Source organism: Lucilia sericata, unplaced genomic scaffold (genome assembly GCF_015586225.1).
Source record: "Lucilia sericata isolate MDLA Ls3-8-SP2 unplaced genomic scaffold, ASM1558622v1 Contig001998F_arrow, whole genome shotgun sequence".
Taxonomy (NCBI): domain Eukaryota; kingdom Metazoa; phylum Arthropoda; class Insecta; order Diptera; family Calliphoridae; genus Lucilia; species Lucilia sericata.
In genome coordinates, this window is record NW_023995865.1 from 8,538 (window position 1) to 26,503 (window position 17,966).

At 28.7% G+C, this 17,966-nt stretch overlaps 1 pseudogene; it reads right to left on the bottom strand.

Moving 5' to 3' along the window:
- Positions 1-459: 459 nt before the first annotated feature.
- The window catches only part of LOC119613180, a 40,461-nt pseudogene continuing 22,954 nt past the window's right edge, over positions 460-17,966 (bottom strand).

Consider the following 17,966-nt stretch of genomic DNA (forward strand, 5'->3'; position numbering starts at 1 on the left):
ATATAGTAATTTGTCAACCCTTGTATTAAATTGTTGCTTTTGTAGAGTTTTATTTGATTTAGATTTTTTTTAATTTAATTATAGACAAATATTTCAAATTTCTATTAGTTAGAAGGGTGAAACAAAGTTTACACTATCCCTGTTACGAAGAAGGGATGAAATGAAATAATACATTGATTTGTTTCCTTTTTGAAATCTGCTTAATTTAAGAATCGATATAATTCTTCAGGCATTTGTCAAGCTTTTTGCAAAGAAATTAAAATTGTAAGTTGATATGTTTATTTTAACAAAGGATTTCAAATACATTGTTGTGCTTTACAAATAAATTATTATTCGGAATTTAATCATATTCTATTATATTTCAAACATTACTTTCCAAACTCCCAGGATCCCCCAAATACTAATTTTACTTTGCCCTAAAAACTTAAATATAAAATTTTAAATATTATATATACTTACAAAAAACATTCAACTTCATGGCTGTCTCTCGTATACCATTTCTCACTAGTTCATTGGTGGCTCGACAAGACAAAGCCTTGCCATGATCCTCTCTTGTAGGTGTAATTGTCAGCACTGAGGTGCTAACATTGCCATCTTCAGAAACCTAAAAGAGATAAAACAAACCCCAATTAAGTAAGTTAAAAAAATCTCAATAATATTTAAAATTTTTTAACAAATTCCCTTAAATTACTTACCTTTTGACTATGACCATTTAACTCTACATTGCCCATCCACCAGGTAATTTTTGCGGGTGGCCTAGAGCCAATAGCCTGACATTCGATTTCATATTTACGATCTGCTGACATGGGTTGATTGTTAAATGAGATTTCCACTAATAAAGGACGCACTAAAAATAACAAAAAAAAATCATAAATAAATCACTTTAAATTCTTATTTATAAAAATAGATTTGTTATTTAAAAATATAAAAATATATATAATTATGCATCCATTTCTAGCTTTAATAATTATAATTATTTATTCTCTTTAAAAATCCTACTAAAATAGATAGGTCTGCCTTAAATGTACATTAATTATTAAAACAAATTTTTTTTTAATATATAAACCGCAACAAATGAATTTTTATTACTTCAAGTGTTTTTTTAATAAGCTTATTAAAACTTTGTTGAAAAAATTATATAAAATAAAACAAAACATAAAAAATATTTGAGAGAAAAAATGAAAACCTACAAATCATATGTTAAATACGAACAAAAATTGTGATTAAATAAATGAAAATATATTTATGTCATTGCACACCTTCAATTTTTTTATTTGGTTTAATCAATTTAATTAATTGCAAAGTGAAAAAATTATAATATTATTAACATGATGTATTTGTTGTGCCAACGTACTTGAAAACAGCAGCAAAAATTATTAAAAAGGAAGCACTACTCATGTTTTGCTAATGAACACCAATAAGAACTGAACTAGAACTGAACTGAACTAGAACTAGTTCAACAGAACTAGAACTGTACTAGAACTGACTAGACTGAACTAGAACTGAACTAGAACTGAACTAGAACTGAACTAGAACTGAACTAGAACTGAACTAGAACTGAACTAGAACTGAACTAGAACTGAACTAGAACTGAACTAGAACTGAACTAGAACTGAACTAGAACTGAACTAGAACTGAACTAGAACTGAACTAGAACTGAACTAGAACTGAACTAGAACTGAACTAGAACTGAACTAGAACTGAACTAGAACTGAACTAGAACTGAACTAGAACTGAACTAGAACTGAACTAGAACTGAACTAGAACTGAACTAGAACTGAACTAGAACTGAACTAGAACTGAACTAGAACTGAACTAGAACTGAACTAGAACTGAACTAGAACTGAACTAGAACTGAACTAGAACTGAACTAGAACTGAACTAGAACTGAACTAGAACTGAACTAGAACTGAACTAGAACTGAACTAGAACTGAACTAGAACTGAACTAGAACTGAACTAGAACTGAACTAGAACTGAACTAGAACTGAACTAGAACTGAACTAGAACTGAACTAGAACTGAACTAGAACTGAACTAGAACTGAACTAGAACTGAACTAGAACTGAACTAGAACTGAACTAGAACTGAACTAGAACTGAACTAGAACTGAACTAGAACTGAACTAGAACTGAACTAGAACTGAACTAGAACTGAACTAGAACTGAACTAGAACTAACTGAACTAGAACTGAACTAGAACTGAACTAGAACTGAACTAGAACTGAACTAGAACTGAACTAGAACTGAACTAGAACTGAACTAGAACTGAACTAGAACTGAACTAGAACTGAACTAGAACTGAACTAGAACTGAACTAGAACTGAACTAGAACTGAACTAGAACTGAACTAGAACTGAACTAGAACTGAACTAGAACTGAACTAGAACTGAACTAGAACTGAACTAGAACTGAACTAGAACTGAACTAGAACTGAACTAGAATTGAACTAGAACTGAACTAGAACTGAACTAGAACTGAACTAGAACTGAACTAGAACTGAACTAGAACTGAACTAGAACTGAACTAGAACTGAACTAGAACTGAACTAGAACTGAACTAGAACTGAACTAGAACTGAACTAGAACTGAACTAGAACTGAACTAGAACTGAACTAGAACTGAACTAGAACTGAACTAGAACTGAACTAGAACTGAACTAGAACTGAACTAGAACTGAACTAGAACTGAACTAGAACTGAACTAGAACTGAACTAGAACTGAACTAGAACTGAACTAGAACTGAACTAGAACTGAACTAGAACTGAACTAGAACTGAACTAGAACTGACTAGAACTGAACTAGAACTGAACTAGAACTGAACTAGAACTGAACTAGAAACTGAACTAGAACTGAACTAGAACTGAACTAGAACTGAACTAGAACTGAACTAGAACTGAACTAGAACTGAACTAGAACTGAACTAGAACTGAACTAGAACTGAATTAGATTTGAACTTTGTGTCATTATTTGACTAACCCCTATAAATTGTTCACCCTAACAAATGTTAATTTAAATCTTGTAAATATTATTTTTTGTTTAATTTTTTCCACATTGTTAAAAATTTAAAACGTATATTTTTTCAATAAACCACATCAAATTTCATTTAATATGTTTTGTTTTGTTTTTTTTTTTTTTTACAATAATTTTAGCTGCAACCACATTTTCTCTTTTATTTTTTTAGTGTTAATTTGTTCAATGTTTTTTTTCTCCTTTTGTAAATTTATTTAATGCAATATTTTTAATATTTAATTTGCTATTACAATTATTTTAATTATGCCTTTGAGTACATGTTATAGAAATTAGCTTAGATGCCAAATTGGTTACTTAAAAAAAGTTATTTCGTTATGAAAGTTTGTTATTTGTAGGAAATAATTAATTATTTGTAGTGATTGTTCAGGCTTTAGAATAGAAACAAAAGTTAGTTTAAAGCAATTGCTTTAGCAGTAGTTTAAGGAGTTTTCAAAGTTGCTAAATAATCCTGTTGATTTTTAAACTTTTATGTTTTTTACTGGCAAGAGTGAATAAAATTTATGGACTTAAAATATTTTGCACTTGCAACAGTTCTGTTTACATATGTGTGTGTTCATAATTCCATTTTATTTAAATAGATAATTTGTAATGTTTTCAGGATTATATACTGTCATTTAAATGTTCAATTAATTATGTATTTAAATAAATTTAAAACTCTCTGCACACATATGTATATGAACATGCATTAATATTAAATTTCAAATAGTTTAGTTTATAACAAAACATTTTATAATAATAGAATTATAATTAAAATAAAATCATAAAAATTATAAAAAAAAAACAAATTGAAAAGATTTTTAATGAAATAAATTCTGACTAGCGGTAAAGTGGTTAGTTGAATTGGTTGCATTAAATTAGACACAATTTTAATCTAATTTATGGTGTTATGGGGAATTAAATGGAATTTTTTTAAATAAATTAAAAAAAAATCTGTTGTATAATTTTAAGTAATAAATAGATTTTAAAATTTTGTTGCAAACTTGTTGGAGATGCTTATTTAAGTATTTAATTTCAATTATATAAAAAAATTCAAATTGTTACCAAATTTTTTATAGTTTTTAATTAAAAAAATATTAGATGCCAAATAAATAGTTTGTATTTCTTTAATTGTTGTTAACAAAGTTTTTATTTATTTAAATTTTAACTCATTTTTGGTAACAATTTTTTTAAACAAAATTTCCATAGATAATTTGAAAAAATGCTATAATAAATTCAAATACATGGGAAAACATACACTGTATACTTGCGTTTTTATGAATATGTAATGAGTTGTATTATTTAAAAATTTTTATTGCAACAGAATTTTAGGCTTATATACATCAGCCATATTTTCATAATGAACATTCGCACTCAAAATTTACCCTAATAATTATAATGCTTTTGATCAATACAATTATTATTTGGCGATACTGAAAGTACAGTTTTTCAGCATTTAAAGGTAAGTAGTATATGTGTTTATGTATGTATATGTATGTATTTTTATTAGCATTTAATATTGTTTTAGTTTATTATTTGATATTCATGGAACCTGCTTTTATAGAACTTATTTCTAAAGCCGACACTATGACTGACAAATATTTTATATTTTTGTCAAAAATTAAACTGTTTCATTAGTCCTGGTTATGGATAGTTATTTGAAATATAATGTTTGATTTATTAGGCTTCCTATTAGAAAATTTTTGTCCAATTTCCATGTAGTATATGGTATAGACTATAGTTTAAACCATATGATAGTTTAAAAACTAATTAACAGTTTATAAACTATTCTATAAGTCAGTTCATAGACTAGCCAACATGTTAAACATTAAACTAATCAATACAGTAACTCACAGATAAGTCAAAAGAACAGTCAATGGAAAATAAATAGACCAATATACTAGTCGAGTTACCAGTCAATAGAATACATTGGTCAGTGGACATATACACATGGAGTAGTCCATATATTCTTGTCCATTAGTCAACAGAATAGTCCATTCAAAAGTCAATAGGCTAGTCAATAGACAGGTCATTAACCTAATATATAGAATAGTTTAGAGACAAGTAATCAATAGACTGGTCCAAAGACTAGCAGTTGTACCATTCCACAATGACCAATGTATACAAGAAAATACATAGGTCAGTAGACATATAAATACATGGAATAGTTCCTATATGACTTGTCGATTAGTCAGCAGAATAGTCAATTGACAAGTGAATAGACAGGTCAATAACCAAAGTATAACAAGTAGTCCGACTTTCACGTACACGAAATTCCACCTCCACATTTACGGGTGCTGTGTGAATTCAACACCTTGGTGAGAAATATTATTGTGTCAAAATACTTCAAATCTCTACTTACATATTCGAATTAATAGCGGGTTCTACGCGATATTTCACCTATCCACATAAAAAGTAAAATTTTTTAAAATACTTTTACGAAATTTTTTCTTTAAAATTCCGTTTATTTTGAGCAAACTGAAAATTTTATTTTTTATTTATTATTGACATTTATTTTTTGTTGTGGTAGAATTTTAATTTAGAAGCAGAGTTAAATTTTTTTGTATTGAAAATTCAAACAAATAAAATTTTAGGAATTTTTATAAAACTCTGTATGTCTGGTGAACATTTTAAATGCTCAAATACATGTACATTTTTGTTACTAATACAAATTTAGAGTTAGGTACTTTTTCACTAACACATGCTTAGAGTTAGGTACTGCTGTCAAGGAGTCGGACTACTTGTTATACTTTGTCAATAACCTAATATATAGAATAGTTTAGAGATAAGTCAATATTGCAATCAATGGACTGATCCAAAGACTAGCAGATGTACTAATCCACAATGACCAATGTAGTCGGTTAAATATATTGGTCAGTAGATATATACATGCAATAGTCCATATATAACTTGTCCATTAGTCAACTGACAAGTCAATAGAAGGGTCAATAACATAATATAATTTTGCAAAAGACTATCAGTTGTACTATTCCACAATGCCCAATGTAGTCAATAGAATACATTGGTCAGAAGACATATATTTATATGCAGTAGTCCATATATGACTTGTTCATTAGTCAACAGTATAGTCAATTGACAAGTTAAACAGGCAAGTCAATAGACAGGGCAATAACCTAATATATAGAATAGTTTAGAGACAAGTCTATATTATAATCAATGGCCTGGTCCAAAGACTAGCAGTTGTACTATTCCACAATGATCAATGTAGTCAATAGGATACATTGGTCAGTAGACATATACATGGAGTAGTTCATATATGACTTGTCCTTTACTTAACAGAATAGTCAATAGGCCAAGTCAATAGGCACGTAAATAGACAAGTCAATAGACAGGTCAATAACCTAATGTATAGAATAGTTCAGAGACAAGTCAATATTGTAATTAATGGACTGGTCTAAAGACTAGCAGTTATACTATTCCACAAGCCAGTATATATCTCATTTCATACACTAATTAAATGACTATTCCGGAGAATATTCAATAGGCTAAGTAGTTCATACACCAGCCCACTTAATATCAAATAGAGTAGTCAGACTAATCATATGACAAGGCCGTAGACCAATCAATGGTATATAGTATTCAATACACCAGATCATAGGCTTTTCAAGACTCTAAACAATAGACCAGATCAGACAACAATCAATGTAACAGTCTAGTGTCAAGTCCATAGGATAGTTGATTGGATATTCATATTCTATAGAATAATCAATACTCAATGAACCAGTATATATGCTATTCAATACGCCAGTTCATAGACTATTCAAGGCTCTAAACAATAGATCAGATCAGACAACAATCAATGTAACAGTCTAGTGTCAAGTCCATAGACTAGTTGATTAGATATGCAAGAGACTAGTCCATAAAATAAGGAATACACTGGTTTATATTATAATCAAACGATTAGTACAAGGATTAGTGCAAAGACTTTATCATAGATAAGACAATACATTAGCCTACAGACTAATTAATATAACCGCTCTATAGATTAGTCAAAAGGCAAAAGACTAATTCATAGACTAAACAAGTAAGAGTGTTATATTCGGCTATGCCGAATCTTATATACCCACCATCAAATCACTGCCATATAAATAAACTTTGATATTTTGAATATTTTATTTTTATATATCGATACTAATGTGAACATCAGGGTAATATTTGAAATAGTTCTCTTAATGGGGATTCAACTATTGACAGTGAAGTTTTCGGATTTGACGGTAGGAAGATTTCAGTTCCTTACTTATTTCAAATTTTATAGTTCTACTTATATTTTTAGGCCAGTAATGAACATTAAAGTAATTTTCTTAAAGGGACCTTGTACAGGGTTAGGGTTAATTATGGACCGATCCTCATAAAATATGGTAAAAAGATTTTAGCTTAAAATTAGTTTATGTCGAATTGCATTGCGGTATTCGTATTTTCAGCCAATTAAAGTAATTTTGTTTTAAAGTCATTTTCTGAAGGGGCCTTATATGGGGGATGGTCTATTACAGACCGATCCTCGTAAAATTTTGTAGAACCATCTTGGTTCATACAGGTCATGTTTATAACGAATTTCATCGCTTTACTCATTTTTTAGGCCAATAATGAGCGTTAAATTATTTTTCTGATGGGGACCTTATATGTGGGGGGGGGGTCAATTAAGGACCGATCCACAAAAAATTTGTTTAAGAGAATTTGGATCTGAAAGAACTTACTTGAGTCGAATTTCATTGCTATACCCGTATTTTTACGGGGGGGACCTTATATGGGGGGTCAATTATGGACCGATCCATATAAAATTTGGTGGAAAGATTTTGGCTCCTAAGGTACTTACTTATCTCAAATTTCTTTCCTATACTCGTATTTTTACGCCAATAATGAGCGATAAAGTCATTTTCTGAAGGGAACATTATATGGAGGGTAGGGTAAATTATGGACCGATCCACATAAAATTTGGTAGAGAGATTTTGGCTTGCTTGAAACCTATGTCTGTCGAATTTCATCGCTATATTTGTATGTTTAAGCCAGTAATCAGCATTATAGTCATTTTAAAAAAGGGACCTTATATGAGGGGTAGGGCAAATTGTGGTGCTATTTCCGCCGTAATTCAGAATTTTATTTCGGTAGTCAAAAAATTGACTTATGCGAAATTTTGTGGCATTTGCTTCATAAACAACGAATTTGTGAATGTTTGAAGCTCTTTATACAATATTCCGGGGGGTACATTTGTATGGGGGCTATGTGAAATCGTTGACCGATTTTGCCCATTTTCAATACCAAACATTTCTGATCAATAAAAAATATTTTGGGAAAATTTCATCTCAATATCTCTTTTTTTTGTGGACGCTATCGTGCCAACAACAGACAGACGGACAGACGGACGGACGGACATAGCTAGATCGTCTTAGAATCTTACGAGGTCCCAGAATATATATACTTTATGGGGTCTGTGAACAATATTTCGATGTGTTACACACGGAATGACAAAATCAATATACCCCCCATCTTTTTTGATGGTGGGTATAAAAATAGACTTGTAGTTTTTCATCCATAGACTTAGCAATATACTAGTTCATAAATTATTCCATAGAATTGTCCACGACATCATATGCAAATATTTATTCATTTTTAAAATTATTTAATTTTTCTTTAAATACATACCAAACTGATAAATGTGTAATATGTTTTTATGAAAATTATATCAAAAGCCACCACCATGTCTATTAAATGCTTCCGTTGTATTGCCAAAAATAAAACTGTTCATTAGGACTTATTATGGGAATTTATTTGAAATATAATATATAATTTTTTCACAAATTATCAGGAATTTTGTTATTTAAATAAATGCCTGTAATTGCTCAATAATCTAATAATATAACTAGAATGTTTGCAACTGCATAGCATAACGAGATTATCATATATTTCAGCTTAAGTAAATGTTATAAATCAATTTCTGGAACTAGTTAAATATACTTAAAATTTCTAGAACTTCGCATTCATTTTATTTAATTACCTAGCTATAGAAATTTTTTAAGTCATATTACTTAGAAATTTAGGATACACATTTCCCTACATTAAGGGATAATCTATTAATTTTTCATAATAACTTTTAAATACAAAAATTTTAAGAACAAAAAAAATCCAATTTTTATTGTTTAGTATTAAAAAAAAATATTGCTATTTATGACATCAAATGTCATTAATATGTCACTTTTTAATAATTGCAAGTTATTTTTTAGTAGTTATTTTTTCTTTGCTCTAGTTTGGTTTATGGCTTAAAGGAATTACACAAAAAATTTATTAAAAAAAAACTAATAATTTATATTATAAAGTGACGCTGTCATAGTATATATTAATTATTTAATTAGAAAAAAGTGCAAAAAATAATAATATTTAGTTCACATGTTATAAATCAATTTATAATTGAATAAGTCATTAATACAAAAAAAAAAAACAATTAATTGAATTATTATTTTTTTAATGACATTTTTATTATTTTTTTTGAAAGAAATAAATTTTTCATTATTGTGTTTTAAAATACAAGCTTTTTAATATATTTAATAAAAAAAAAACACTGCCTACTTTTAGTTGCCATTCAAATTAAAATGTCATGTAATTTTGCAAATAGTAGGCGTATGATGTATATATAATTTGGAATTTATTAAATAACACTCATACGTTATGTTTGTATTAACTTTTTACCCTCTATTAATAAATGCTTAATATTATAGTTATTGATGTTTTACTGTAAGTTTTTGTATGAAACATGTGCGTAATAAATCTAAAAGAAACGAATAATATCTTTATGAATTTGGGGTTTACCTTTATATTAGATTGGCTAGCACTATGTAACTCATCGACATACGAAGTGATTTTTCTATATTATCAACTCTTCTAATAATAAAACCAATCATAGAATACTTGAAAGATTTGTTCATAAAATAATCCCAACACTATATCATAGAATAGCCAGCAGACTATTCAATAGACTAGTCAATGTAGTATTTCATAGATTAGTCAATGGAGTAGTCAATATATTATACAATATTGAAAAACTTAAATATAAACTACTTAATAGAATAATCAATAGACTGGGCAAGAGACTAGTCAAACTACTAAATAAATAAACTAGTCCAAAAACTACTAAGTAGACTAGTCAAAAGACTACTAAGAAGACTAGTCAAAAGTGTACTAAGTAGACTAGTCAATGGCCTGAACAATAGTATTGTCAATAGACAAAGCAATAGATTGACAATAGACCAGTTTTAGATTAGTCAAGAGACTAGTCAATGAATTAGTTAATGTACTAGTCAACAAACCGCTATAGTACTAGTCTGTAGACTATTCAATAGATTTGTCAATATACTAGGAAATTGATTGGTTAATATAATTGTCATTAGACTAACAAATAGACTTGACAATAGACTAGTCTAAGGTTAATGGACTAGTAAATAATTATATATACTTTGAATTTACTAAATAACAACTAGTCTGCAGACCAGTAATTGGACAAGGTAATGGACAACAACCAGACAACAGACTAGTCAATGCACTAGTCCGCAGACTGGACAATGTACAAGTCAATATTCAATAGAGTAGTCGGTAGACAAGTCAATGTACTACTCAATAGACTAGTCAACAGGTCAGTCATCAGACTAGTTAGCAGACCATTCATTAGACTAGTCAGCAGACCAGTCATGACAAGGCAATAGACAACAACGGGACAACAGACTAGTCAATGCACTAGACCGCAGACTGGTCAATGTACAAGTTAATAACCAAAAGTCAATATTCAATAGAGTAGTCGGTAGACAAGTCAATGTACTAGTCAACAGACAGTCATCAGGCTAGTTAGCAGACCATTCATTAGACTAGTCAGCAGACCAGTCATGAAAAAATTAGTCTTTTACTAGTAAATGAACTAGTTAATAGAATAGCTAGAAACTAGTCCAATTACTATACAATATACTAGTCATTAGATCAATCAGTAGATAAATTTGTAGTTATACTAGTTTATTGACTACTTTATTACACATATTTATCAGTAGACTATTGCGTAGATAAGTCACTAGGCTACTTGATGAACGATCAACAACTGTACAACAGACTAGTCAATGCACTAGTCCGAAGAATGGCCAATGTACAAGTTAATAACCAAAAGTCAATATTTAATAGAGTAGTCGGTAGACAAGTCAATGTACTAGTCAATAGACTAGTCAACAAACTAGCCATTAGACTTGTCAGTTGACCAGTCAATGGTGATCTATGAGTGATCAATATTCTATTGGCTAGTGAATAAATTAGTCTTTTAGCTATATAGAATAGCTAGACTAGTCAACATATCAGTCATCAGACTAGGTCATTAGGCTACTGCATGAACGATCAACAACGGGACAACAGACTAGTCAATGCACTAGACCGCAGACTGGTCAATGTACAAGTTAATAACCAAAAGTAAATATTCAATAGAGTAGTCGGTAGACAAGTCAATGCACTAGTCAATAGACTAGTCACTAGACTAGTTAGCAGATCATTTATTAGACAAGTCAGCAGACCAGTCATCAGACTAGTTATCTATGAACGATCAATATTCCATTGGCTAATGAATAAATCAGTCTTTCTACTAGTAGATGTACTAGTATATAACATAGTTTATAGACTACAAACTAGTCCAAGTACTTACTATTCAATGGCCTAATCCTTAGACTAATCAGTAGATAAGTATGCACTTTATACTAGTTTATAGACTACTTTATAACGCATATGTATACGTAGACTTTTGTGTAGATATGCCACTAAGCTACTGTATGATCTGACTACCTATTGACTAAAAAGTAAATTTATTACTTAATTGATCATTTTATAAAAATTCTACATAATTTTAAAAGATAAATAATTATACAGCAAAATATTACTTCCCAGAAAACTTATTTCAATTTCTCAAATTTTCTTAATGCGTAATTAATTGGCAAAGAATTTAAAAGTTTGTCGAATTTAAAACAAAAAACGTAAAGAAAATTTAATTTATAATTTTAGAAAAATGCCTTTTGTAAACATTTACTTAGAAATCCCTTAACAAAAACAAAAAATTAAAAAAAATTCAAACTTAATGTATTTTTCTTGTAACTCCTACACAATAAACAATAAAACCCCATTTGTTTGTTATTTAAAGTATTCAACAATTCAAAAACAATTCAACATTTTGTTGACTTTTTCCATTACCTTTATATTTAGGTCCTTGTATTATTTCTTCTTGTTTTTCAGATTTTCGTTTATCAACAAATATTTACTTTTTTCATTGATATCTATACAGCTATTTGTTAAAATGATTATTGTTTTTTTAAAAAAATAATGTTTGTCCACCTTAAAAGCTAAACAACTTTAACAAATAAAATTACCTCAAAATAAATGAATATAAAGTATAAATGTTACTTTTTATACAGCAAATGAATAATATTTGTATAACTAACTATTATTTATTTCGATTATTGTTATTTTTCCCCGTAACACCTTACCTTAAAAACACCTAGCTTTCCCGTAATACGCACACAGGAAAAAGATTGGTTGGAAATCGGTCACAGTTACAATTTTTTGTTCACTATGAAAGAATATTATTTGTAGTCATTAAAAAACAGTACATTTAACATATTTTATATAATTACAATTGAAAAACCAAAAGTGTAATCGAACTATGGTTCGCCTAACTATTATTTCAGTTAATCTATCCAACTTGAGCTTTATAAACGGTTATTTCAATTATGTCTTTTAGCAAGATCGAATTAAATTTATAATTATTTGCTACTACTGTAAATATCAGTACTTATAATCGAAATTTTGTTTACATCTCTTTATTAATGCCAAAAATGTGTTTTTAGTTATGGTATTAAAATAATTCAATTAAAAGTATAGAAAGTTCAGTTATCTTGATAAAATAAAGAATAATTCTGTATTTCCAACCGAAAAATTCGATATTTATTACAATAAAATCTAATTCGGTATTTCCAACCGAATTCAATATACAAATGATTATGTTTACTTGACATTTAAAAATATTTAGTACTAAATTAATAAAAACGAAATAAAAAAGAACAGACATTTAAAAATAAAATAAAAAATTTAAAAAAATTAGAAGTTTTTGCAGATTTTTAATAAAAATTGTAAGTAAATGAAACTGTTTCCGTGTATTTAAATAATATAAAATAAGCATTATACATTTAATTACAGAATGCCAACCGAAAAATCCGCTGCCAAGCCTGGTGATAAGAATCAAGAGAAGAAGGCTTCGGCTTCTACTTCCGCTGCTGGTGGCAAAGAGGAAACTACAGCAAGGCCGGCTCTAGCTAAAAAACCGGCCGCTCCTACCCAGAAAGTTGCCTCTAAGGCTAAGTTAAAACCAAGGATGCGGCCCTCTCCTCAAAGACAAGGACGTTGCTACCAAACCTGGCTCGAAAGTACAAAAGGGTACCTCAAAGGTTAAAGCTGTAGCTTTGCTATAAGGCTTAGACAAATAATATCAACAAACGTATATTTCCGCAGACCTAAGACATTGAAATTCTACCCAGGGATATTTATACCAGCCAGAAATCGCATTGACGCTTAAAATATCATCAATTACATCGATGGTCAAAAGAAGGCTTTTGTTCCTTTGGCCTGTGATTACTTTAAATATTTTACTTTGTTTCTTTTTAATAGAAATATAGACGTAAACCAAAAAATATGTAAATACGTTCCTAAATGCATTAAGTTTTCTGAATTAGTAAGATATGTAACAGAAAATAGTGTATAGAACGTTATATTTAAAATATTACAGTTTTGCGCTATTAATGCATTTATGAACGTATAGGAACGTAGGTTTGAATTTAAAATTAATTTAAAAATAATAAACAATTTTTCAAATAAATATGAAACAATACGTTTAATTTTATTGGTTGCTGATATTGATAGTTTCGGTCCCCATAACCGAATTGTTTTTTTAAATAAGTAGGTATAATGACTACTCACTCAATGACTTCAATCGATAATTCGGTAGTAACAACTTACCTGTGTTCTAAAAACATAGATTTAACAAATGAAATATTCGGTAATTGCAACCAATTTATGTGGTAGTTGTTGTAACCGACCAAATTCGATTGGAAACAAATTCGGTTGCGACAACGAATCTGTTTTCTCTGTGCGTATATAATATTTATTCCATATTTATTTAACAAATGTTGACTTTATTTTTCTCTTTTTCAGAAAACACAAAATAATACATTTCTCTCCTTCTTAAAGATTTCTGCAGTAGGAAGCTATAAAGCTAAATATATGATTGTTACTTCAATATTTTACTATTTGTATACGAAAAAAAAAATAACATATATTTGTATTATCAGATATTGGTTATAAATTTACTAAAAAAAATATTAGTTGTTGTTGTTGGCGTTATTGTTGCCACAGATAAAGTTTTTGGCACAAAACCATAAATAAAGTCAAACAAATTGTTATAACAAAAAAAAAAAAAAACAGAGTGAGAGTAACGAACAAAATATTACGTTATATTGTTACTTATATTTATGTTAGATATAAATACAAAAATATTGTTAAAAAAAAATCGAAACAAGTATAACAACCGAGTTTGCAGGAGTATTGTTTAAGGTTTTTTTTTTATTTATTTAGCTAAATCCCTAGAAATATGCTATGATTTTATACAAAATGCAAGTATTAACTTGGATTTGTTTTTTTATTTTTCCATACTTCGATTTATATTACGTAAGTTTTCCGTTTAAATTATTCTTGTGAAATAAATTTGAATATGAGATTTGTAAAATTTTATATGAAAGTTTTTGCTGAAAATTAAAGGCATTTTTTGAACATCATTTTTAAAATTTCAAAATAAGGTTGTAAGTGATATTTTTTGTTATATTATATTATTGAAAATATTTTTCAGATAACTTGAGTTTCAAATTTTTATTAAACTTTTTTAAGAAAAAAATAATTAATTGTTATTCATTCTGAAGTTATTTTACAATTTATTCCATTTTTTGTCAAACATTCATATGGATGGACGGACATGCAGTCAAATATAATTCGTATTTTAATAGCTTTGGCTTCCTAAAAAACTGTTTCCACTACAGGATATAACATTTTTAAAGCAAGAGAGCGTATGAGTGTTATTTAAAAAATGCATAATTATATATCAATCATACGCCTAGTGATTGTAATATGTTACACAGGGCAATAAAATTTGAAAGTGGAAACTTTGAGATCATAGAATACGTTTGTAAATGACTGACCTATATTGAATACAAATTTAGCCCCAAGATTTCTCCAGCAGAACAGGCTTTACCAAACAGACAGATGGGCAGATGGACATGTAGCCAAATATAATTCGTATTTAAATAGCTTTTGATTCCTTAAAGAAGATTTGCCTGAAATAGATTTGCACTACAGGTTTTTAAAGCATCAGAGCGTATGAGTGCTATTTAAAAAAATTATAGTTATATATTAATCATACGCCCACTGACTGTAATATGTTACACAGGGCAATAGAATTTGTGATAACTATAAAACCAACGTGAACGTTTGTAAAGGACTGACCTATACTAAATACAAAATTTGCCCCAAAATTTCTCCAGCACATCAGGCTTTTCTACACAGACAGATGGGCGGATGGAAATGCAGCCAAATATAATTCGTATTTAAATAGCTTTGCCTTCCTAAAAGAAGATTTGCATGAAATATGTAGATTTGCTATACAGGATAGATTTGCATCAGGGCGTATAAGTGTTGTATAAAAAAATTCCTAATTATATATTAATCATACGCCTAGTGACTGCAATACATAGGGCAATAAAATTTGAAAGTGGAAACTTTGAGGCTAAAGTATACGTTTGTAAAGGACTGAATACAAGTTTTAACCCAAAATTTCTCCAGTACATCAGAGTTTTCAGATAAAGTGTCACAACGATTTAAAAAAACTCCCCATTTGACCATATTTAAGATGTTATAACTGTACGAAGATAACTTTATTTATAACGTTTGTTATATTGTATAAAAGCTCAAGCTATGGCAAACTTAAAATAAAGTTTCAATCTCTATATTCACCATTCAACAAGATACCCGTACTTAAAAACAGGTTGGCTTGAGTTATTTAAGTAAATTTGACTTTGAAATTCCTCGACTAGTTTAACTTTACCAGTCTGTCGACAATATATTTACGAGTGTTAAGAATGATGAATAGAATAGTCTATTCTTCACATTCGCCTGATATTAATTCCATTAGAAATATACCGACTATTCTATTGACTTCCATTATTCTATTGTATACTAGTTTAATGTTTTGTCTATCGACTTATATATTTAACAGTTCATTGACTACTCTTTCGATCAGTCCGTAGACTAGTCAATAAACTGGTCAATAGACTAGTCTATGACTAGGCCTTTGACTAGTCTATTAAACAACTTATGAAGAAGTTTATAAACTAGTCTTTAGTCAATTGACTGCTCAATAAACTGGTCAACATTGTAGTTAATGGATTAGTCTCTTAACTCTACTATCAGCAGGTGTTTTGATACTCTTGATTGTATCATGGAGTAATTTATGGACCTGTCTGGTACGTAGTTCATTGAATAGTAATTTGGTAAGCAGTCTATTGACTGCTCTAAAAATTAGTCTATAGGCTTTTGAATTGACTGTTGTATTGGCTGATCTTTTCATTAGTTTATAGACAAGATATTGACTGGCATATTGACTAGTCAACTGACTAGTATATTGACTATGGAATGTCTTTTATCTGCTCTGATAAGTTTTCTATTAACTAGTCCATTGAGTAGTATATTAATTAGTCTAGTGACTAGTATATTAACTAGTTTATCTGACTAGTCTATTGATTAGCCTCTTGACTAGTTTATTGTCTAAGCTATTGACTAGTCAGTGTATAAACCAATATATACAGTAGTATGGAAATTAGCATCCTTAAGTAGCACATTAAATATAAATCATACACATCCAGCATAAAGATAACAGGTTGAAGTACAAATCGTTTATCATAAATGACTGCTAGACTGTAATGGAATATACATGCATTTGTATCTAAACAAACTTAAAGTTCTGCGGTAAATAGATTGAACATAAAGTTGTTTAAAGTAATTAGTACAGCTGCAAAAATCTAGTCTAAAAACTAACAATGACTGTGCATTTATTTCAAATAATCTTAAGAAATCTCAGTTTTTTTTTTAATAATAGCTTATGTACATTAGACATTCGTGTTCATAACTAGAAAACTAAATAAAAAAAAACAAGTAAAACCAAAAATCATTTCATACTTACAATACAATTCAATTGTTACATTGGTGGAAACATATTTCTTGTGAAAATTGCTCGCCTGACACGTATACACCGCATGCTGGTGTATTCGTGACAAATTTCGTACAACTAATTTGCTATTTATCGTACTAATGCTATCGATGTACGTGTAATCGACAACGCTATTCTGTATTTGTCCATTCATTAGCCAGGTGACGGTGGGTGGTGGTGAACCTAGAAATAAAAGAGAAAGCAGGGTTTTAATGAACAAGTCTTTTTTTTTTGGTAAGATAATAGGAAATTTAATATTTCACTTTAATATTCGGTAATAGTTTAAACAATATGTTTTTGTTTATTGAAATTTTCAATATTTTTATTTAAAATTTTATATAGGTCAAATAATTATACAATTGCTTTTGCCTTATTGCAATTTATATATAATTTTTTGTTAAATTTATTAGGCTTGAAGCATTTATAATTTTCTGAGTATTGTTTACCTTCTTAAATAATTCATTAAAAAAAACTTGTAATATCATTAAATGGAAATAAAAAACGTAAAAGCAAAAAAAAAAAAACCAACAACAAACTAAATAATACAATTAACCTAAAGCAATATTTCAAAAAAAAAAAAAAACATAAAATAACAAAAGAATTTTTATATAGTTTAAGTATTTATA